General features: G+C 39.0%; 1 long non-coding RNA gene across 2 annotated transcripts in view; it reads left to right on the top strand.

Moving 5' to 3' along the window:
* The first annotated feature begins 3,514 nt into the window (after window positions 1–3,514).
* LOC148481594 (uncharacterized) overlaps window positions 3,515–25,282 on the top strand; it is a 192,190-nt gene continuing 170,422 nt past the window's right edge. For both annotated transcript variants that reach the window (XR_015871897.1, XR_015871898.1), the window contains exons 1-2: window positions 3,515–3,865; window positions 19,635–19,789. This is a non-coding gene — a long non-coding RNA (uncharacterized LOC148481594). The remainder of the gene's footprint in view (window positions 3,866–19,634; window positions 19,790–25,282) is intronic.

Here is a 25,282-nt window from a genome sequence, read left to right on the forward strand (position 1 = left end):
ACAGCTCCTTTAGCCCAGAATGCATTGCTAGACTGCTAAGACATCTTAGGAAGGACAAAAGAGATCCGATTTAAGCTGCTACTGTCCTGACCGCTAGGTGGGGCTGCTAATATGAACTAGTGTAACAGAAGTGAGATGGATAAACAAACCCTATGCTGAAGGCATGACATTTGTAGAAAATGCTATTTTGCTTCTAAAAAACTAAATGTATCTGATGATATTCAGGAAGTACCCATTGTTCTAAATGAATCAGACCAAGAAGGGTTACTTTCCTAAGAACAATTATTGAATGAAAACTCCACAGAGATTATGTTGCTCGATGCAAATTCACATATCGATACATCAAAGTTACCAAAATTTAAAAGGAAATCACAATTTTTTCACTTGAACATAAAAGCCCTGTTAATATTTTCTATAATAAGACTCTAAGTGAATTTAAAACATTATGTAAGAAATCAGATAATAAAAATAAATATTAGGTAATTTAAACAAAACCTTTCTAAAAGGGAAAGATTGGCTCTAACGCAGTTGAAAGATAACAATTCTCTTGTAATTAGGCCTGCTGATAAGGGGGGTGAGATCAACCGACTATATTCTTGAAGCAAAAAGACAGCTATATGATAAGAAATATTATACCTTACTATCAGGTGATCCCACCATACTCTATCGGACAGATTTTATAAATATGTTGGATTTATCAAAAACTGGGAATGTGATATCGGAGGACAAATTTACATTTTTGTTTCGTGCACACCCTATTACCCCGATATTTTACCACGTACCTAAAATTCAGAAAGCACTAGTTTCACCCCCCGGGCATTGTATGATTTCTGGTATTGGTTCACTCACTTCTAATTTATCACATTTGTAGATGCTCACTTATAAAGTCATGTTGCAAATCTAAAATCTCATCTTAAAATTACTAAACATATATTACAAAGAAATTCTGAGGTGCACTGCACAAAGGGATGGGGATTTCTTACCCTTGATGTCTAGGCATTATATATGAATATTCCACATCAAGCAGGAATAGAAGCAGTAAAATATTACTTAGAAACTGATGTGAGACTAACGGAGAAGTGACCTAACTTTGTATTGGAAGCAATAATGTTTATTCTCACTCACAATTATTTTCTTTTTGATAATAATTATTATTTACAAGCACTGGGGATGGCCATGGGGACCAGGTTCGCGCCAAGTTTCACGAATCTCTATATGGGCTGCCTTGAAGAACAACTCATATGGACTGGCCCATATAGAGATAACCTGGTCCTCTATGGCCAGGTTATTGATGATTTGTTTATTATTTGAGATGGGGATCTACACGAGCACAGGAGTTTGTTAAATATTTAAACACTAACATGTTTAATCTTTCTTTTACTCATATGTTCACTTATGACTCAATACATTTTTTGGATATCGCATTCTCAGTTCAAGATAATATTATTGTTCCATCAAATTATGCAAAACCTGTGGGTGAGAATAATTACTTGCACTATCAAAGTAGGCATTATAGTCTGTGGATAAAGAATATTCCAAAAAATCAAATCCTAAGACTAAGGAGAAATTGCACCATAGATGAAGATTTCTTCCACCAAATGGAAGAGATGATTACACACTTTAGAAGGAGAGGTTATCCAGAACAATGACTAGAGAATGCTAAACAATATGCTAAGTCCATCAACAGATTATATCTCCTTAAAAATAGAATAAAAAAGAAAATCCTAATTATATAAATAAAGATGAAAACTATGATAAAGATATCCCAGAACCAGTGACCTTTATATCCAGGTTCAGTATTAGATAAGGAACAATTAGATAAGATAGATTGTACACAATATTTTTTCTGTTTTGAAACAAGATCCTATACTAAGAAAATGTATTGAAGACAAACCTAAGATTACTTTTAAAAAGAACAAAAACCTAAGAAACCTTTTGGCACCAAGTGAATTAAAATCAGAAAGAAAATCCTCTGAAAATACATGGTTACAATTTAAACCTGAAGGGAATTTTCATTGTAATAAGACAATCTGTCTAACCTGTAAATATATGCAGAATAGAGCCTGTAATGTTATCTCCACTACAAATGGAGAAATATTTTGCATTAGACAATTTAATAATTGTGAATCTAGATACTGTGTGTATATTCATGTTCCCTACAGTATGTAGGTAGAACAACATGAACTAATAAATGTAGATTCAGAGAACATAGACACATTATCAAGAAGGTACTTATGCACAGTGTGTCATGGGACTTTTTCTACCATCACAACAGTGACCCTCAGGTTTATCTATTATGGGGGCTGAATACTTTGGAAGTACTAAGAGGGGAGGAAATAGGTTTCGTCAACTGTGTATAGGGGAATCAGAATGGATTTTTAAATTAGACACCTTAAACCCTAAAGGGCTGAATGAGGCATTAGACTATGTGTTAATAGAGTAAAGCAACTTGATAAAGTATAATTAAGGTCACTGTGGTATTTGGTTGTTCTATTGGGATCCTAAGAACATCTTTACTGGGTTGTGTGGCACTATAAGTATGGTACGAGGAACATCTGTCTCCATTCCTATTCTCATGGCACCCACAGAGAAAATAGGAAGTTATTTCAGGAATATTGGGGATCTCTTTAGTCTTGAAATACAAGGTAATGCATATAAAAGGGATCCTAAGAATAAGGGCTGCATAATCTTATGGGGGGATGTTTATATGTTTAGTTGCTTAATTGAGGAACATCATTCAGGTGCAGATGTATTGGGGCAGATCTGCACATATTTGGTATACAATATTGTGTATATGTATGTGTATATGGGCATATATTCTATGTATATGTATATATGTATGTACATGTATGTATGTATATATGTAAATTTGTGTTTAGGTCCAGTATTTTGTAATACATTGACTATATTGTTTATCTATATTTCAGTTCTTATATTTGATGAATGTGTGCTGTGCACACTTGCTTGTATTCATGTGCGCATATATATATATATATATATATATATACTCATGTGTATATGTACATATATGCAGCTTGCAGGGGATGTATTGTTTGAATCAATCAAGTTGGATCAAAATAAAATAGTAATAAAAATAAAAATAAATAAAATGAAAGGAAATAAACTAAACAGAATAAATGACTTAATTTGTGAGAATAAAATAATAAGAAACATTTTATATCTGTTGTATCTATGTGATTGAAACAGGAGACTTGATTGTTTTTATTTGGTTTATGATTTGATATTGAGTGTTCATTTATAATTTATGAAAGAAAAAATGAAGGACAATAATTTAGTAATGCTATAATGCACTTATAATACTGTATATATGTTTTTGTTGTAATTGTAAATCTGAGAGACAGAATACATTTTTATGTATAGATAAAATATAGTATCTTCAACACATAAATAGTTAGGTGCTGCAGATCAAACAATCATCTAATGAGATTCTAGAGGGATATAAGGAGACAACATGGACATAAGTCTCCAGTCTTGAAAAAGTGCCGGCATTCCACAGGACGAAACGTGTTGACCAATTATGCTCCAGTCACTTCTTGCTCCGGACAAGCTGCAGTTACCAGTGTCTATCTAAAGAGCCTGATTGTCAGTGGCCGGGAATAATAGCATTTGCGATTTTACATTGCCACATACACGGCTCCCCTCATTCACTGCCAGAGACTATTTCCTGTACGGACAACACCACTCAGTCCACAGGAATGCTAACAGCAGCAGCCACCTATTACCACACACAGGGTGTTCCCTCGCTACTATCAGCCATTTTACCTCCATACGGAAGAACAGTATCCTGTCCATGGACCCGTCCAGCATGGCCACGCATGTACAGTGAGCCGTGTCTGCTATACAGGTGCAATATATATTCGCTCATTTGGACTGAGGTATAAACTAATATCTATTGTTTAAGCTGTGGGGACAGTGAGATCAGAACTGGGACGCCAGTTCAATCACTAACAGCTGCGGAGTACATTTACTGAGTTGGCTCTCTATTTCCTAATAAGAACACTGGAATTGCAACAAATTTTATATTAGGGATAGCAATATATATATATATATATATATATATATATATATATATATATTATATGAGTTATTCTGCTATTTTTGTGATTTGATTTTATTATTCATGTATATGCTTATTATAGATGTCTATATAGAAAGCAGACACTGATATATCTAATAAGAATTGAATGGAACATGTTTTATATCACCATACGCAGTAATTATTGTTTTCAGTTATTTTTTCCTAGATATTTTTTTAGGGTCCTAACAAACCCCTTATTGCTTTAAGCAGGTGTTATTTAGTTATAAATCTATACACACTGTTAGCGCCGTGAAGTCTAGTGGTTTGCACTACAGATTTACTGTATCTAGAGATGCTTTATTAACATTAGCATTATCATTGCATAGCCAGAACTTTGTGGGCCCCATAGCAACATTTAGGGGCAGATGTACTAAGCTCTGGAAAGTGACAAATTGGAGAGCGATAAACTACCAACCAATCCTAACTAGCATTTTTCAAATACAGCCTGTAACATGGAAGTTTGGAGCTGAGCGGCTGGTCATTTATCATTCTCCAATGTATCAATTTCCAGAGCTTAGTACATCTCCCCCATGAAGATACCTCTCTCCATAGGAGTTGCTCATGTTATACCTTATATTACTGCCCTAGTTCATTTTAAGAATCATAGTTGTGTTCTAGTTCACGTTATGGTAACCTATATCACATTATACCACACAGTGCCCATATTATTCCATATTATAGTGCCCAAGTTAACAATATGCCATATTGTACTGCTGCCTGTACACATGCCACATAGTGCTCCCACTTCACTGAGGTGGGCCCAGTAATCCTCTGAGTCCCACAGTAATGGCACTCCCTGCACCCATAATAGCTATGTCCATGAGTATTATTATTATACTTTTTATTGTTATTTTTATCACTGCCAACAGCAAACCTTAAGACATACTTATCTATGTTTTTTCTATCCTCTTTGGGAGAGTACCTGGAAGGGAGATGTAGTCTGTGGGCCCGGGGAGAAGTACAGCATTACAATGCAGCAAATCATGCATACTGTAACCACTACTAACACTAGTATATATGCCTTAGATGTTGAATACACCATAAATTAACAATTTGCATCTCACATGTGCATTCCATTATTTTTCTACATAAAAACAGTTGTTTGGTAAAGATGTCATATATGATATAATGCATTCTATACTAAAAATCATAAAGATAAAAAGTCACTGAAATGTTCTAGCACAATATAAAGACAATGAGCCTAATTCAGAGGTTAACACAGTGTTGGTGTCGGATGCAAATGGCCAATGTTTTAAAGAATAATTGGCTGCGCAGTATACATTACAAGGAAACAGTGACCATTTAGGATAAAAATTTTATATCATTTATAGTATTGCCACATACAAATCAAAAACACATAATAAAATACATAAAATAATTGTACATTAAAAACACATAGTAAAACTCTCTATATATGAATATAGATTATCTTGATACAATGTATATTGGTGTTGTTACATAGAGTCCTATGACTTTTAACTGTATCACTTAGACTGGAAGGCCAGAATTATAATAAAAAATGGTATACAATCTCCAAATGATCAGAAATGTAAGGTCACCATTGTGAATTTATCACATATAATCAATTGGGAATACATACAAATCCTGATAGCGGCAGGCCGACGCGGCTGAAAATCCTGATCGTCCCCATGTAAGTATGAACTAACCTAACCCTAACCCTCCTTAGGGGTGCCTAACCCTAACCTTCCCTCCAGTGCCTAACCCTAATGCCCCCGCTAAGTGCCTAAACCTAACCCCCCCTCCCGCCGCCTAAACCTAAGTCCCCCGGGGGGTACCTAACCCTAACCTCCCCCCGGGGGTGCCTAACCCTCCCTCCCCCTAGCCTAACCCTAACCTCCCAGGGGGATGCCTAACCCTAAGTCTCCCCCCTGGAGCCCTAAACCTAACCCACCCCCCCGCTGCTGTCCGCAGCGGCGCCCGGCATCACTTTGATCGGGATGCCGGGCGCCGGTCTCCTGGCGTCGATTAAATGACAGGCATCTAGAATAAGATGCCTGTCATGTAACCCTCACCGGGATAAAGCAGTCGGGAAGCCAGCTGTCGGGCTTACGTTCGCCAGCTTCCCAATTGCATACCAATCAATTGTACCTCAAATTCTATTCTGTTCTAAAGTGTGCTTTCTGTGCAGTTTTGGGCTTAGTAAATCAGCGGGTTGCAAAACCACCACAAAACCGTTAGAATTTAGAAACCACCACTTAGTAAATTGAGCCCCGGGGGCTAAAATTACAAAGCAGCAGGTTCTAAATCACAGCTTGCTGTGGTTTTGCAACCCACCAATTTACTAAGAGGTACATTTAAATCTATGGAGGATTATGATGTTTCTTACCAGACATGACTGGTCTTTGACAGAAATGTGCAAACAAACAAAAGTACAAAACAAAAAAAACACAAAAACACAATAATATTACACTCGCACACAAAAAACACACACAGGACATAAAAAAGACGACAAAACGGATTGTGTGGAAAACACCTCAAATAGACAGCTACATAACAAAAAACAAGATAACGTATAAAATTAACTCCCCACAATTAGCAATCTTCCTTCTTTAACCTTTCCAACAACTTTCTCCTTCTCCATTTAAACTCCTCACAAACCAAAAAGTTAAAGTAGCCAGCTGTCAATTTCTATGAAGTCAGGTGAATGTTTCTGAACCATTAAATGAATATGTACAGAATAGCTTCTTTCCACTGTGGTATGTTTCTGTGATGTCAAATGAATAATGCTTTCTACAACAAATAGAGTAGCATAATTAAAGGAACATGAATAGAATAGTTTCCATTTCACAGTGGTTTAAATTGAAATCACCATGGCGGGTTGTCATTTAGAAACCACCACCAAAACCACTGCTTAGTAAATACAGTACTGCCAATTAGACCTGGATACCGCCATCAATCCGTGTTTTGAGTGGTTTTGAAATGACACCAAACCCGCTGTTTAGTAAATTTAGCCCAGATGACAATTGAATTGTGCTTTCTTTAACTAATAGAGTAGCATAAGTAAATGAATATGAATAGAATAACATATTACAAAGGTTTCAATATATATAAATATATAGAACATGCCGCTGCAAGTAGTCATTTCTAATCTGACGGGGATCAACAGCTATTTAGACATCAAAATCGACCTTTAAGAAATGCTTTCAATTTAACATGAAAACCACTGTCAATTTTAGCAGTTTCCGGTGGGTTCTAAATATAAATGACCCCAAACCTGCCGCTTAGTAAATTTAGACCCTTGTATTTACTAAGCGGCAGTTTTTCTGTCTAAACTGAAACAGCCGTCGACCCCCGGATCTAAATGACAACCTGCCATGGTGTGTTCTATATGACAGCAGTTTCTACTAAAACCAACATGGATTAGAAGCTATTATATTCATATTCATTTAATGGTGCTTTTATATAAATAACATACAATTGACATCACAGAGACAGACCACTGTGGAATAGAATTTATTCTATTCATATTATGATTTATTTGTGCTTTTCTATTTGTAGCACCATTCAATTGATATAATAGAAATAGACAGCTGGTTACTTTCACTTTGTCGGTTTGTGATGGGTTTAAGTGGAGCAGGAAAAGATATAGTAAAGTAGCAGGAGAAAGACATGAAGTGATTGCTAATTGTTGCTAAAAGTTGTCTTATTTCTTGTTCTACTTGAAGTGTGTTTTCCATATAGGCTGCCCTTACTTTAATTTGTTATTGTTTTTTTAAGTTCTGTGTGGTTTTTTTGTTAGTGAGTGTGATTTTATTGTGTGTTTTTTTTATGTTTTATACTTTTGTTTGTGTATTTTTGGTCCAGTCCTGTCTAGCGAGAGGCATCATAATCCTCATAATTTCCTTTATGGTAATTAGGAAATGAACAAGGCAGAAACAAAACTGTGAAGGAACAAAGGTATCTGTAGCAGTAATGTCCAAACATCATGTGTAGTTACAAAGGCCTACTCACCCGAACTAGCACTTATAGTTTTTGTTTAATGACATTTTGCTAACTTATGTATATAGCCCAAGCTCCATCTTCAACAATAAACTGCCTTGCTCTTCCAAATGTAGGAATAAACAAAATGGCACTTTGTATACAGATGTAGTAAGCATTAAAGTGACAACACATCACACTGCCTGTCATAACACACCATGACACTTTAAAGAAATGCAATGCATGCTTCCAAGGATGTTTTGCTACATTTTAAGCCTTTTGAACCTTTTTTTTTTACACTTTTCTTACCACCAAATGTCATATTAATGCAATTGATCTGTGTGTGTGTGCTGGATTTCCAATTGAAATGAATGGTTCCCTTAAAATCCATAACAAACCCCAGCACAGTGATGTCACTAGGGGATTGCATACAACACCAGGTGACACGATCTGAGGGGAGACACCAAAAGAGCAGAGCTGCCCTGTCCATGTATTTTCATCAAGCAACGGTAATGGATGACGCGTGCATGCACAAGTTATCCACACTGTACCAGGAGACAGAAATAACAAAAGTGGTGTCCCTTGCTAAAGTATTAACCATCAAGCAGGGATGGTCACACTAACAGGGAAATACATAGTATTTGGTCCTTCTGTTATATTGTGAACCAGGCCCAGGTTTGTCTGAGGAGTTGAAGCCTCTGTTCAGGTACCCATAAAACAACAGTGTGCTCCTAGCCTTGGGGACTAACAACCCTTGCTGAAGAGAGTGGCTGCTCTTCCTTGCATTCTTGAGCTGGGAGTGCAAAAGTATTAAAAAATATTACTAGTATTAAGGACTCGCCATATGACGGGTCGCGATCATGCAAAATTATCTATATCTCTATTTATACTCCCCTCTGTCTCCTTCTTGACCCCTCTTTTCTCTCTTGCCCTCTTTTTTCCTTGCTATTCTCGCTCCCTTATTTTTTCTCTCACTCTTCTATACCCTCTACCCCCTTTATTCTCTCTCTCCCTATTTTCTCTCTTTCCCCTCTTATCTCTCTCAACCTCCTATTGTAGTAGCCCTGGTCCAGGCTACAATGGAGTGGTAAGCAGGCTGTGAGATCTCCCTACCAATCTTGTGCAAGCACCTCCATCTCTCACTCTGGGAGCATAAACATTAGTGAGGGCTGTTGTTTGACTCTCACTGCACAGGTGCATATACACCATATAGGATTATATAACAGATTATTTGACAATGTTGCTATCACAGTAGTCCAGTGAATGGATGAATAGTTCTTTAGACCTCACTCGCATAGTGCTGTTATATCATACCGTAGTTTAGTTTAGTCTGTATTGTGACCAAGCTCTCAGAGCAAAAAGTACATCGATACTGAACCTGCCCACCTGGCAGGACAATCTTCAGTCTGTACTGGGCTGTTTGTTTGCAAAACTACATCTCACCAAGATACCGCTTTATACTGTAATACATACAGTACTGTATTCTCACTGACTTCCCCCTGCTCCTGGATGCATCTTGGATCTACAACGTTTTTATAACAACAGAGGCCACCAAACATCCTCAGAGAGCAGCATTGGTGTCAGTGTTATCTACTTTTTCTCAGGCAGCAACATGCATGACTAACTCATCAGAAACCCTATGCTTTATGCATGATGGTTGACAGCAGAAGTCAAGCCTGCATTCTCTGAAGTGCCTGTTATTTCTTTATTTACACATATTATTGACAAGGCTATAGTTCTGCTAGTTACATAATGTATGTACCTATATCATTAATATGATTTACAATGTGCTGCTATCTCACATAGGAGAAAAAAGGGGACTGTATTAGATATATGAGATTAATGTAGCCGTGAAGATAAAGACCACTTAATAACAATCACTGGCAAGAAAAAATTGGACTATATATATGTGAAAGAGGTGCACTCAAGAGCAATAAATGTAAACAATTATCCAAGGGAGGAAAGAAGAATAATATATATCTCTAGCTGAGCCACACTCCTACATATAGAATTATAGCTTTAAACCATAATCTTTAGTTTTACAAGAAAAAATTGAAAATAAACATATGGGAAGTCCAACATCCTATAGAGATCGGTATATAAAAAAGGGAATGCCTCAATAATCAAACACCGTTAAGGGTATGTTAAGAATAGTTACAATTCAAATTGATGTCCGCATACTAGTCCTCATGTCATATGTTAATGTACAATATAGCAGACAACTTGAATTACCATTGAAAAAAAACACAAAAAAAACAAAACAGCACAAACATTCTACAGTAAAGGACTGTACAAACATACATAAATATTGTGCCGTGAAGGATAACCCTATGTAGAGGTTATGAATAATCAATAGATGTGATGGGTAAAGAAAAAGGGGGCGAAAAATCCATGCAAAAACAAATAAAGACAGATAACAAGATAATTACTAAAATTTAAAAACCAGACCATCCACTAATCAACCTAATATTGGAAACAATTATCATGTGAATAACCTGCATTGCAAGATGGGATATGCAGGTGATTGATAAATACCGTACATGCAGGATCATACTGTGCTCAAATCCAATAACTGATATTGTAAGTGATCTTCCCTCCAAGATTAAATAAGAAGAATAACAAGGTCTATGCATTTACAGCAACATGTGATCTGCTTTTCTCTATTTGCCATTGGCATTAGGTCAAGGAATGAGAGTCACTGTAGCAGGAAGGAAGTGTATCATCAGCATCTGCTGTTAGACTGACAACAATGTGGGATACCTTTTTGCAAAAATGCAGTACAAGGTCACTACCATGTGTTCATCTAATGAAAATGCTGGGAGTGGAGAAGAAAGTTCAGAAAAGGGAGAAAGTAATCCTGTATTGCACTACTAATGATTGATATTATATGATGGTAGTTTGTAAAGTCACAATTTATCCAAAAACCTGTATTGTAATAGATACAGTGTTTCACCAATAAACCCGCAGCACAGGGAGGGTTATAAGAAAAGAAACACATAGAGGCTTTTATATAAATAAAATGATCCCTCTGGATCAGGATAACCTAAATCACAACTAATTTTTGTTCCAAAGAGAAATATCATGTAAGCTCAGGTTTGTGCATTTACAGTGACATGTGATCTGCTTTTCCCTGTTTGCAATTAAGCATTTGGACAAGAATGAGAGTCACCGTCACTAAGCTCAGGAAGGAAAAATATCATCAGCCTCTGCTGTTGGATTAACAATGAGAATGGCTGCCCTGGTGCAAAGGCATGCAAAGGGGTCCAGTATTAAAGACAGAGAAAAGGAAACGTTAACAAATGCTATCACTTTGTTCTAAAATCGTTTAATCTTTCTACAGCTCCAGAGGCAATGAAAAAAGGTGGCTGTTGAGCTATTGCATTTAGGACAAGTGCTTGAAAAGGATGGATCCACATGGGAGCATATAGCTGGTGACTAGTATGCCCTCTGAATTGTTCTGAGATGAACTCCTTGCAAGTAGGCTGAGCTTAAAATATGTAACGTAGCATCATAATTAGCAAGTAGAGTATCCAGAGAAGATACAGAGGGGATGTCTTTTTCCCACTGTGCACTCAATTTCAGCCCAAAAGGTTTGGAGGGTAAATTAGCTAGGTAACTATAAATAGAATTTATTTTAAAGGGAGAGCTAGCCAAAATTTTTCATAGTTTTGAAAGATAGTTAATAGGATAGGGGAAGTAAGTGGTCAAATTAAGTGAGGAGACATAATGGCGTGCCTGAAGGAACATATTGAAATGGGAAATTGGTATTTTTCACATAAGTCTGAGAATTGGATCATACGGCCTCCAGGATCAAATACCTTGGCGGCAGAACAAAGGACTTTTCCCCTCCATTGTAGGAAATTTGATTTATGTAAGGAGGGTACGAAGAAAGAAACATAAGGAGAAGAGGTATGGTCTCCACCCAATTTTTTGTGAAGAGATACCCAGCAGCAGTAAGTATCTTTAAACAGTATATGATGAAGAATGTGTGTGGGAATAAGTTATTTTTTGCATGCCACAGCGCATTAGGGGAAAATGGGGCAAAAATGGATTTGTCTAGTTCTAAATCAGTATATGTGCTCCTGTCGTAAAACCTTTCTGCCACATAATGCAAGAAAATAGAGAGTATGAAGCGAAATCAGGAACCTCCCACTCCGCCTGATTGTTTATCGACCAAGAGCTTAGCGAAAGCAATTTTAGGCGTCTTACCCTGCCACATAAAGCGCGTCATTATTCTCCTCAAAAATATTAAATCTGTTTCTCTAAGATGAATGAGTAGCATTTGCAGTATATAAAAAATCCTTGGGAAGATGATACTCTTTAGTACTGCTTGTCTAGCTAGATGGGAAAGAGGCAACAGTTTCCAGCCATCCAACATAGAAGCAACACTAGCAAGAGAGGGGGATACATTTTTATCATACAATGTAGATAAGTCTGCTGGTATATGGACCCCCAAATATTTAAGGTGAGAGTTAGTAACATGAAAGGAGGAATTGGAAATAAGGAGGAAGAAGGAGTCTTAGAAGAAATGTTCAAAGGAAGTACTTGATTTTGTAACATGCAGCTGTTCCAAACTCAGAGATCAAACTTAATATTTCCAGAATAGAGGACGCAAGGTCTGAAATTAATAGCAGCATGTCGTCTGCGAAAAAGAGCAATCTTGAGCTTAACATCACTAATCCAAATACCCTTAAAGACAGTGAGGATGCTCTCAAGGACATCGCCAGAGGCTCAAGTGCAATATCGAACAGAAGTGCCAGGAGCAGGCATCCCTGTCTTGTCCCTTTCCATATAGGAAATGGAGAAGATAGGAGACCATTGCATGCAATCTAGGTGCTGGGGTTAGAATATAATAATTGAATAGCTTTTATAAATGAACCAGGGAAACCAAAATGATGGGGTGTTTGATATAAGTCGGGCCAGTCTATCAGGTCAAAAGCCTTTTTGGTGTCAAGGGCTAAAATCAAATTACCAGAGGGGGTAGCAGGGAGTGGTGAAGCTGAGATTGCAGAGATAACCTTCTTCACATTGACCACCGAATGGCGATCTGAAATAAAATCAGTCTGGTCAGGGTGAACAACATGAGGAAGAGCCACCCTCATGTGATCTGCCTGTATCTTAGCCTGGAGTTTATAATCCGAATTAAGAAATTAAATAGGTCGATAAGAGCCTGGCAAAGATAGATCTCTTGCTGGTTTTGCCAAATTAACGTGATGGGGTGGGGAGTCAGATGCTAAAAATGAGTAAAAAGCTTTGACTTGTGCTTTTCATGGTGTTGGCAATTTGAGTATTTTTTGTTTGCGACTGCAGTGAAGGAAATAATTACCCCTGTCATGACAGATTTTGCCGTCATCCAAAAAAGGATTGGATCATTTTCTATGGGGTCTATTTACTAAGCAGTGTTAGGAGTCAGAGTGAAAAGTAATAAGATATTGATAAGGTGCCAGCCAATCAGCTCCAACTGTCATCTCACAGGCTGTGTTTGAAAAATGACACTTGGGAGCTGATTGGCTGGCACCTTATCACTTTTCACTCTGTCTCCTAACACTGCTTAGTAAATAGACCCCTAAGTGAGATAGATCATCATGTTTATATTCCTCCCAGACAGCCTCTAAACAATATCTGAACTTTGTGGATCGAAATAGGTAGGATAGGAACTTCCAAAGTCTTGTTATCCCTGGTTCATCAGGAATATGTAGCGAGGTAGAGACTAAAGCATGGTCGAATATAGAAATAGGGCTTATATGAAAGTCGGTGACTAGAGGGAATAGAGAATAAGAAACAAAAATGTAGTTGATACGAAAGAGTGTGGTACTCTCTGACCATAGGGTGTAGGGCTTACCAGATATCTGTGACTTGTAATCGTTTCTCTAATAGGGGAAGACCTAATGTAGGAAGGGAAAAACAAGATGAGAGGTGGATTTGTTTAAACCACTGGAGGAAATTAAAGTCCTCACAGATAAGAGATTCTTTAGTATAAGAGCAAAGAAGGGCGAGTTGCTTTTGAAAAAAGGGCTTAGAGTGCACATTGTGTTCATAGACATTGGATAGAATGTACCTGCATCCCTGCATATTTAGAGATGCTATTACATATCTCCCATGTGGACCAGAGATGATTTTGAGAACCTCAAAGGAGAGAGAGAGAGCGTTTAAATAAAATCAACCCTCCGCGCACTCTGGAGCTGTAGGAGATAAAAGCAACAACAGACAATTAAGCATGTTTAGATTTGTGATCTCTGTGGGGGTTAAAGGAGTTTAAAAGCCACATTTACATCACTTTTATTTAAATATGAAAGTATTCTATGCCTTTTTGCCAGGGAATTAATTCTTGCAAAACATATACTATATATATAATTCCACCAACATTCCAGATGCCTATTTGTAAATCTGGCATTTCTTTCGAGAAGACTGAAATAGAAAGAAAGATATGACATCAGACTTGACCACTGTGGAAATTTTAGAAATAGATATAATGAAGTGAGGGAGGAAATAAAATGGGAAGGGGGAAGGACTAGATGTAGTGTGAAGAAATAAACATGGGGGAGATCGACATATGAAAACAAACATAAATGCTTGTAAAATGACTTACAGATAGACAGAAAATAATAAACATGCAAAACAAAGTGTGTAACATCCGGTATATTAACATTGAGAATCTGACCTCCAACCAGAAAGAGAACTTAAGTCCAATCGGATCCCAGGACCTGCATGTCCATAGCCAGGTGTAATGTATGAGGGTGTAGAAGTTGTAAACACTTGTCAGAGAAGACAACGCATAGAAGGGATCAAGGAATGATATTCAGTGAGGAACGGGGTCACTAATATCAAGGGCTTTAGCCTGGGATAATTCCTGAAAAAATGAAGAAGCATCGGCTGGGTTAAAAAAATCCTTAATAAGTGTTTCCATCATAAATGCGCAGTCTAGCTGGATACAGCAGCCCAAATAACTGAGCTTCTGAAACAAGCTGGGAACAAATAGAGAGAACGATTTTCTGGCACTTGTCAATTCTATGGATTTGTCCTGAAATAATATGCAACTTATGTCCTTTCCATATAAGCAATTTCATATGATGTAAGACAGACTAGGTTTCCATCTTATGGAGATAATTCAAACAGCGGAATAAAGTGACCCGCGGGCATGGTCTGTTCGGAGTTGGAGTGGGGCCCACTCTATGTACCCTCTTGAGGACTACATATTGGCAAACTGTCTCAATGCCAAGTAGCGAAGGCAGAGTGTTGCTAATGAAGTGAGGCAGGGCAGGGCCCTTAATACTGTAGATTCTGGAAGACCCACTAGCCTTATGTTGTTTCTGTGGGAGCGATTTTCTAAATTGGCTAGTTTATTTTGTAGTTGATGGTAGTCAGTAGATAACTGTTTGACTTTGTACTGGAGGTCTGAAATTTAATGCCTGGCAGCTCCAACTTGCTATTCAGTGTCAGTAACCCTTTGGGTGAGCTGCTGCAATTGAGCAGTGATATCAGCTAATACTTGAGTGAATAGTGAAGTGATGGTGGAACAAATAGCATCCACTACTTCATTATATGTGACTGGTATGTCAGGGCTGTGATATACCTGCCCAGCGGAATTAGAACCTTCAGCTGTGGCTTTCTCGGGGAGCTGGACCACGCTGTCTGTAACAGCATTCGGCATCATGTTTTCTGCAACCCGGCGCTCTACTGATGCGGTGGCTGTGCGGGGAGCTGTGGTGGAGGAGAGAGAAATCACTCCATGGTATGTGGGTAACGGGAGAGGGTGAGCAGCTCCCACTGCAAGGTCCGGTGCGGCAAAGAGGCTGCATGCAGCTCTGAAAAGCAGGTGTCTCATTCAGTGGAGGATGGAGCATCCTCACTCCATCAAGCTGGGACTGGAAGTCCCATGTGGGACATTGTTATTCTCTTTTTCCCCCTCTCCTTCACTAATTTTAAATATAATTTTTATGTAGGATTAATTCAATAGTAGTTAATTCTATACCCCAATAGGTGACTTCACAGAGTACATTGCTAATGTGGGAACACGCTACTCAAAGGGAGTGTCTGATTGGCTAAATCTCCAGGGCTATAGTTACTAAAATGCGGGTTTTGTGTCCCAACATATGAGTACTGTCCCTCTCTTTGGGCTCTATTTATTAACATTATTTTGACTAAAACTATAGGTGATATTATTTTAGTATCACCTATAGTTATTACAGGGCAATTGGAGTAGAATTCGTAAAAATTCTGCTCCAACCCCTAAGTATCAGATTGCATTTCCCATAATTGTAATGGGAAATGTGATCCGACCAAAGTTACTAAAAATAAATTGTGAAAAAAATACCTAGGGAGGCCCTGTGATAATAACGCCACCTGGGGGTGGCGTTATCCAGGATCTAACAAGAAATCTACAGTCGCACAAGAGTCATTATTTTCCAATCAGATAGAACACATAGGACCCTCATATATACATATGTATTAAGAAAATCAAACAATTCCTTAGTAGAGGGGTGCTACCACTGACATATATATCATATAAACAAAGGAAGAGAGACAGAGGCGAAATGTCATATGTGGTGCACATTAGTTAAAACGTAACTTTTATTCATATCACATACTAATATCCTATTAGGAGAGAGAAACAGCGAAAATTACTAAAAAATATTGAAGTGTGATAAAGAAAGAAATGTGATTAAAAATGTACAATGCGACATGTGTGTCCTAACCTATTTTGTTGTAATAAATTGGCTTATATCATTTATAACTGTGTGTCTGATTACTCTATCTAATTAAATGTATAAGAGTGACATGTATAAATCACACATAATCAGTGTCAACTATTTCCTAAGTTTTATCAGGAAATATACTGAAGATTATTTTATTTACGAGGCATGTTAGCACATACAACAATCATGTATACACATAAGGAGTCCGTATATTGGTTCACCAGTAAATTGACAATTCACCTATTGGTGTAGTTCATTATGTATTAACTCATCAAGATGTTATCATACCACTAAATAAGCCTATACGGAATTCCTATATGGGTTCACAGATGCCCATTTATCAGATAGTATAATTTTGTTTGTATATCAGCGTATTAGCATGCCCATGTTCATTTAAATAATTCTGTTGTTCACTACTAAAGTGATATTAACACCTGGGAGTAATTCTCCCTATACTCCATTCAATTCAGGGTGTATAGATTTTCTATTTGGACATTATCTGCCAAAATATTATGTGCTGAGATTGAATAATAGTCCCGCTTGTTTGAATGGAATCGCCCTTCAAACACATATGTTACTGTTCACATTAGATTAACCAGAAAGGAGATCTCTCCTATTATAGCCAATGCTCCTGGGAAATATGTAAATACGGTATATTAATCTCAACAACCCTCACTGATCACGTGTAGTTATTCATGAGAATTCTCATGCGATCTAGCTCATTGTTTCTTATTGATAAGCCGATCTTTCACCGGGCACACATTCTGACACACTGGTTCGGCTTCTGATTGCTGGTGACTCTTTTGCTCATCCACATACTGGAAAAAAGATCCCTATTAAGTATCTTTTGAACTGCAACCAGTGGCGTAACTAGGGTATTTGGAGCCCAGGGCAAATTTGAAAAGGGAGCCCCCCCCAACATCCCTAGATGTGCGCGTGCCGAAGTCGCTCATAAAAAAAAATGGGCGTGGGCACTTAAAAATGGGGCGTGTCAACATAACACACCCCTTTATTTTCACGCTGAACATTCCTATCCATATGCACCTTAACCCCAGTAGTACCCCTTATACAGTACCCCCAGTATGCAGTTGTGGTCCCTCTTATGCAGGCCCATAGTAGTGCCCCTTATACAGTATCCCCAGTAGTGGTCCCCCTTATACAGCCCCCAATTAGTTCCCCTTACTCAGTACCCCCAGTAGTGGCCCCCCCAAATGCAGTGCCCCACGTAGTGTTCCCCCTTATGCAGTGCCCCCAGTAGCAGTCCCCACAATGCAGTGCGCCCAGTAGCGGTATCCCCTTATGCAGTGCCCTTTATATGGTGCCCCCAGTAGTAGTCCCCCCCCCTATGCAGCGCCCTTTATATAGTGCCCCCAGCAGTAGTCCCCCCATGCAGTTTTCCCAGTAGTGGTCCCCTTATGCAGGCACCCTGTAGTGATCCCCCCTATCCAGTGCCCCCTGTAGTGGCCCTTCCTATTATTGCCCCCAGTAGTGGTCCCCCGAGTGCAGTGCCTCTTGTAGTAGGCACCTTTTATAATGCCCCCAGTGGTAGTTCCCCCCCAAGTAGTCGTCCCCAGTAGAGTAGGTCCTCCCAATGGCGCCCCCAGTAGTAGCCACCCCTCCCCCAGTAGAGGTCCCCCCAGTAGTAGCCACCCCTCCCCCAGTAGAGGTCCCCCCAGTAGTAGCCACCCCCTCCCCTGTTGTGCAGATAGGTTTAAAAAAAAAAATATATATATATACATATATATATATATATATTTATAGTTACCTGAATCTCTGCTCCTGGTCCTGCTCGCAACGCCGCTCCCGCCCGGGCTAGCGCGCTCAGCATTATGGGACAGACGTCATGACGTCAGTCCCATTACCCACTGCAGGAGCCGGACGGAAGTCCGGTTTTTGCAGTGGGTGCTGCAGCAGTCAATGAGAGTCTATCTGACTCTCATTGGCTGCTGTTTAACACACGCATCGCCGCCAGTGCTGGCGGCGATGTGTGTGTTATGCACAGCCTGAGCCCGCCTCCTGGCGCTATTGGGCAAGTGCTCAGGGGGAGGTAGCGGGCTCAGGCGTGCAGCACAGGACCGGCGCTGGAAGCCTAGCACCGGTCCTGTGTAAATGTGTAGCGCTGACCGCACTAATTGCGGTTGGCACTACACTGGCTAACTAGGGCAGGCGGGCCGGTATCGTGGCCAGCGGCACCCCCCCGCGCCACTGGTCCAACGGCGCCCAGGGCACGCACCCCGCTCGCCCTGCCCTAGTTACGCCACTGGCTGCAACACAAGTTGGTGTATCAAATTATCTGTCCCTGCTACCTTGTCTATATAAGCAAGACCGAAAGAAAATTTAAAGAGCGTATGGCGGCACATAGCTCTTCCATCTACCAGGCCATAGAACTAGGAACCAGCAAACAACCGGTAGCATGGCATTTCGCTTTGTTTAAACACCCATTGGCCAATATACGCTACCGCATGATTGATCATATACCACTTTCTTTGTGAGGAGGTGATAGAGGCTTAAAATTAATACAATGTGAGGCTCGTTGGATCTCTAGACTGAATGTGATACATCCAAGAGGTCTCAATGAAAGCATCTCGTATAGCAGCTTCATGTAAATTTAACCAAGATATTTGTAGGATTTGTTGGCTAGTCCTATATCCCCAGGTACATTAGTATATTGTTACGTGGATATATGTCACCATAGGGTTTACTGTTTAGTGCTGGCACATAAAATCCCATTTGTAAGGGATTTATTACGTTGTATTGGTGCCGGCAGTGAATTTATTGCTGGGACCTTTATTCCCTATAAACTTATTTTCCAAAAGGGTTGTGATTTAATATGAACAGTTTAGCAGGTTAGTGTACTGTGTTTATACACATGTTTAATAGCATCACTGTTTAAATTATAGGAGTTTTACTTGTTACCATGGTGATGGATTCACTGGATTGAACGTCCCTGCTCACGCTGACAGCGTGATGATGTCATCCTTTAGTGCCGCCGGGCGGGTGCGCAGTCCAGGCCGGGGAAATGGCTTCACTCGTGGTTTTGATGCCTGTATATAAGGTATGTCTTTTATATAATGTATTGTCTTGTAAAAAGTTTTCTAATGAAACTGAAACGTTGACATAAGATTACCGCTTCTTGTTATCTTTAATACCACGAGTGCGCACCTTCCACCTGCTATCATTGCCTATTTGTGAGGGCACCAGCTGAAGTTACATCATGTTGTTTGGAGTGCCAGTCCATACATACATACATATATATTTATATATACACATGCATGAAGTATATGTGTGTGTGTGTGTATATGTATGTATGTATATATATATATATATATATATATTTATAATATATATTTTACAATCCTCTTTTGTCCCGCTCTCCTACCAAATCTAATAACACTCTGAGCCACATTTATAAATTAAGGTAATTAGTAGCGGCAATTTTCGTTTTGTATCACTGTGATACAAACAAAAATGCCACTGGAATTTATCAATACTTACCCCTCCGGCAAGGTCCCACGAAGTCCCCCTCATCAGCGGGGTTCTCCGCTCACCACGCATGTGCATGACGGGGACCCAGCAGTACCTGGAAGGCTTCGCTGAAGCCGGAAAGGCAACGCCGGGTCTCCATTGGCAGCAATGGGGAGCGCATCGATCTCTTCATCTAAAAGAGGGCTAAAACGATGCTTGACAAACAGTGGTAATCTTAGATTACAGTTGTTTATTAACTCCAGAAAGGGAGGCATAACCCCTTCAGCAAGCGCTAAAGGGGGTAATGCTTCATTGTTTAATGGGGGCCTGTGTCAGTGGATAATGGATGACGGACAATATGTTTGAATTTTTCCCTGTTTGGAGCAATGTGTTTATTTTCCTGTTTGGGGCAATGTGTTTATTTTCCTGTTTGGGGCAATGTGTTTATTTTCCTGTTTGGGGCAATGTGTTTATTTTCCTTTTTGGGGCAATGTATTTATTTTCCTGTTTCGGGCAGTGTGTTTGAATTTTTCCGTTTTGGGCAGTATGTTTTTCCTGTGAGGGCAATGTATTTGCCAGCCACCATGCACAGGATTAACTAGGAGCTGGGGAAACAACTGCACGGGCGGGCGTACGCACGGCTGCAGAGGTAGTCTGGCAGCTCTTAAGAGTGAGTTTTTTACTAAGTCGACTCAGTATGAGTGAGGGGTGCTGAGCTGACTGCTGTGAGAGGTGCTGTGTGCTGGCCGGGTGAGGGGTGATGGGTGCTGCAGCTGTGATCTGTGCTGCTGGGTGAGGGGCGCTGTGCTGGGTGAGGAGTGCTCAATGAGGATTGCTGCGGATGAATGTAATGGTTGTTGCTGGCTGCTGCTATGATCTGTGCTGCTGGGAGTGGGGTGCTGGCTTAGAGGAGGAACTAGTGGCGGTGCTAGGGGGCACAAGCCAAAATCTTGCCTAGCGCATCAAATTGGCTAGGGACGGCCCTGGGTGCAAGGGGTGCAGCTGCTTTGGGGCCCAGAGCTGAGGGAGGGGGCATTTTCCTTGTCAAAGTTACATGTGTTATATACCCTTTTCACCATGGGGTGGTACATAGGGGCTCTTACAAACTTTTTGCTATGGGGCCCTTAAATACCTAGTTACGCTCCTGTTTAAAGGTTTTTATTGTCATCATCATAATTCGATGAAATTGCAAACATCATTACTCACTGACTTTAATGACAGAATTATAACTTTTGAATGTTGTATCACACATTTAGAGAATCAGAACACCATACACCTTTGGATATATAGTTAATTGTATGAACTCCTATAGATTGTAAGCTTGCAAGCAGGGCCTGCCTTCCTCTATGTCTGTCTGTTATTACCCAGTTTTATTCTATTAATGTTTCCAATTGTGAAGGGCAACTTATTATGTTGCTCTATATCAGAAACTGTTAATAAATAATAATGCATAAGGATAATCTTTTTTTGTTTAATACAAATACATTTGGTTTGGCTACATACAGTATGTCTTGCTCATACTGTTACAACTCTATGTGACATTAATTTGTAACGCTGACAGATTAAATACATGTTTCACAAAGTCTGATATAGTAAATATACATAAAAAGAAGGTACTTATCATTTTTATTTAAGGCTTAATTTTATAATATAAAACTTATTTTTATCATTTTATTATTTTTCTGGGTGTAAAAAATGTGTCAACCATTTGAACCTTGTAACCCGGTCGACATTCTGACCTGTCAACCTTTTGTACCTGTCAATATTTTGTCCCTGTCGACCATTTGGTGGTGCTCCATTGACTGTTGACCTTTACATTGTTGATTAAATCCAGATACCTATTTTTCTAAGGCATGCTTCTATGTTTTGTTTTATGGATTATTTGATTTTTGTAAACATTTTTGTGTGATCATTGGTTCGTATATTTAGCAAATTAGTTTGTTAGTTTGGGTATTTTGATTATTATTATTACTATTATTACCAGTTATTTATATAGCGCACACATATTCCGCAGCGATTTACAGAGAAGATCTGGCCATTCTCATCAGTCCCTGCCCCAGTGGAGCTTACTCTATATTCCTTACCACATGTTCACGTACACACATACACACTAGGGTTCATTTTTGTTGGGAGCCAATTAACTTAACAGTATATTTTTGGAGTGTGGGAGGAAACCGGAGTACCCGGAGGAAACCCACATAAGCACAGGGAGAATTTACAAACTCTGCACAGTTAGGGCCGTGGTGGGAATCTAACCCACGACCTCAGTGCTGTGAGGCATTAACGCTAACCATTACACCATCTGTGCTGCACCATCTGTGCTGATGAAAGTTTGTTTTCATCTGTGAATTATGATATTTATTATTTAGGTTATTTGGAAAGTACTCTATAACAAATTGTGGCCAGCATATCATGGTGGCAGCAATGGTAGAAGTGATCTGTTCAATTGATTTGAAACTAATTTGTCTCTGAAAATGTGTGAAATATACAGATAAATATATTTTCTGCACAGGAATATTTTGTTCCTTTCCTCCACTGTGAATATGTGATAAGGATATAACATACTGTAACTGTGCTCGCACAGTTCACTTACATATTACATTTTTGTAGCTTTTGTAATGGCTTTGAGATTTGCTTTTTTATTAGATACATGTGACCTCTATGCAACTTTTTTGTTGCTTTTTGAAATAGTACACTCAAATCAAAGGATTAGGCTGGCACCTAAGGGAGAAAATTCAGCTTCCCAATAAGCAGTAAAATTGGAAACATTTATCAAAGGAATGTATCTCCAGTGCAACTAGTAACCTATTTACCACAGTGAAATCTGAATTAAAAATCCAGTGTAATGTGGTTCAAATATGAATCCCTATGGTAGTGATTGCTTCTTAGCTCTTAAACCCTAATTGCAGAACCAATTCTTACTCACTCTTGACTTCTTGCTGGCACTTTGTGAGGGTCTCGTGGACAGGGAGGATTGGTGTAATTAAATTTAATGTACTGCCTAGGGTACTATATCTTCTGCAGATGCTTCCTATTGCGATCCAGAGTTTTTTGGCTAACTACACTTTATCGTTTGTATGGGCAAATTATAGACCCCATTTTAAGTATGAAATATTATATAGGAGAAAAATTCAAGGTTGTCTACAATTACCTCCTTTTCTTTCATATCAACATGCAGTGTTCCTTACGAGGGTGGTTGAGTGGAGCTGACTGTTCGATAGGAAACAATTGGTTGATATTGAAGCAGCCTCTCTCTCTATGCTCACTCCTAACCTGCTTTGGTTTTCGATTATTCCTATAGTCTCCCATCATCTAATGGGTCCTACCATCTCTTGTTGGCAACATGTGCGTACCCACCCAGTATTATCACCGTCTCCATCCCCACTAACCCCTCTATTTGGGAATCCAGAGTTCCATCTGGGAGTTCCAACACCTCATTTCAGTTGTGACATGTACAGGGGATTGCAAAGATAGGCCAATTGCTGGATACATCGGGCATTTTGAATTTTCCCTCTATTCAAGCCTTTTGGGATTTACCAAATAAAGAGGTATGGAGATATTTGTAAATTAAACATTTCCCTATGGGCTTAGACAATTCTGCAGCTTATAATCAAGGTACCACTCTGTTCAAAAATATGTGTATATCTTAAATGTATCCAATGCACCCTTTGTCTGATATCTATAAAATTCTTATTGGCCGCCTCTTCCTCACTAGGCCTAAATTTATGTCTGCTTGGGAGTCTGATTTACAGGGCTTAGTAGGAGAGGACGACTGGCTTGAAATTTTTAGAAATACTTTTTCTAGTTCCTCAAACATGTTGGTCATGGAAACACACTACAAATTACTGGTATCATTGCCCTAGTTTATTGGCTAAAATGTATCTGGGAGTCTCTAATGCTTGTTGGAGGTGTCAGGTGAAGGTTGGTACTCCTATACACATATGGTGGGAATGCTCTTTCCTCCGGCCTTTTTGGAACAAGGTAATAGAGATGGCTAGTTTCATCCTTTAGGAGGATTGCCCTCCTGTCCTAGTTTTTGGCTGTTAAATCTTTTAGAGAGACCCCAGGAACAATATAAAAAGACATTACTACGGCAATTAATTAATTCCTCTAAGGTAGTCATTCCAGTCCACTGGCGATCATCTCTGTACTCACAATCACTGAGTGGTGTGCGCACCTGTATCACTACATGTCAATGGATGACCTTATATTACCTATATCAAAAGATCATTAAGACTTCTTAGCGATTTGGTACCCGTGGCTCTGCTATAAGGACTCGGATCATTATAAGTCTTGAACTAGGAACCTGGGAGGTCAGAAGTAGTGATGTTGATGTAGGTGATTTTTGGATGTTTGCAGGTGTCTTCCCATATTGATATAGATATTTTTCCAGGCTCCCTGGTACTGAGGCTTTCCCTTTCCCCGTCTTTCTCTTTATTTTTCCTTCATATATTTCCTTCCCTTTTTTCATTCTTCTTGTACTTTTCTACTATTTCTGTTAACTTCTTCAGTTTTTTTTTAAATACTATAAATGTATTTGGTTGAGTATGAGCAATAGTCATCTCAATATTATGTCGACTGTTATGATATCTGTCTTGTATTATTTATATGTTATCTGTACTTTTTTTGTTGTCAACCAATAAATATAATTTGCACAAGAAAAATGTATGACCCAAGGGAAGGGATCATAGATACATGTGACAGTTTTACCCACAAGTCCAATTTCTAAATTTACATTCCTCTACGCTTATATATGATATTATAGGGGTGTGCACCGGCCACTTTTCGTGTTTTGGTTTTGGATCTGGATCTTTCTTTGTGTTTTGGATCTGGATTGGTTTTGCCAAAACCACCCTTCCGTGTTTTAGGTTCTGGGTTTTGTGTTTTGGATATGTATTTTTTTGGAAAAAAGCATATAAACAGCTAAAATCACAAAATCTCTGGGTTTTTCTGCTCCTATGCTATTACTAACCTCAATAACCTTAATTTCCACTCATTTCCAGTCTATTCTGAACACCTCACACCTCACAATAGTGTTTTTATGTCCAAAAGGTTGCACCGAGGTAGCTGGATGACTATGCTA

The sequence above is a fragment of the Taudactylus pleione genome, unplaced genomic scaffold (assembly GCF_031769625.1).
Source record: "Taudactylus pleione unplaced genomic scaffold, aTauple2 ptg000573l, whole genome shotgun sequence".
Lineage (NCBI taxonomy): Eukaryota > Metazoa > Chordata > Amphibia > Anura > Myobatrachidae > Taudactylus > Taudactylus pleione.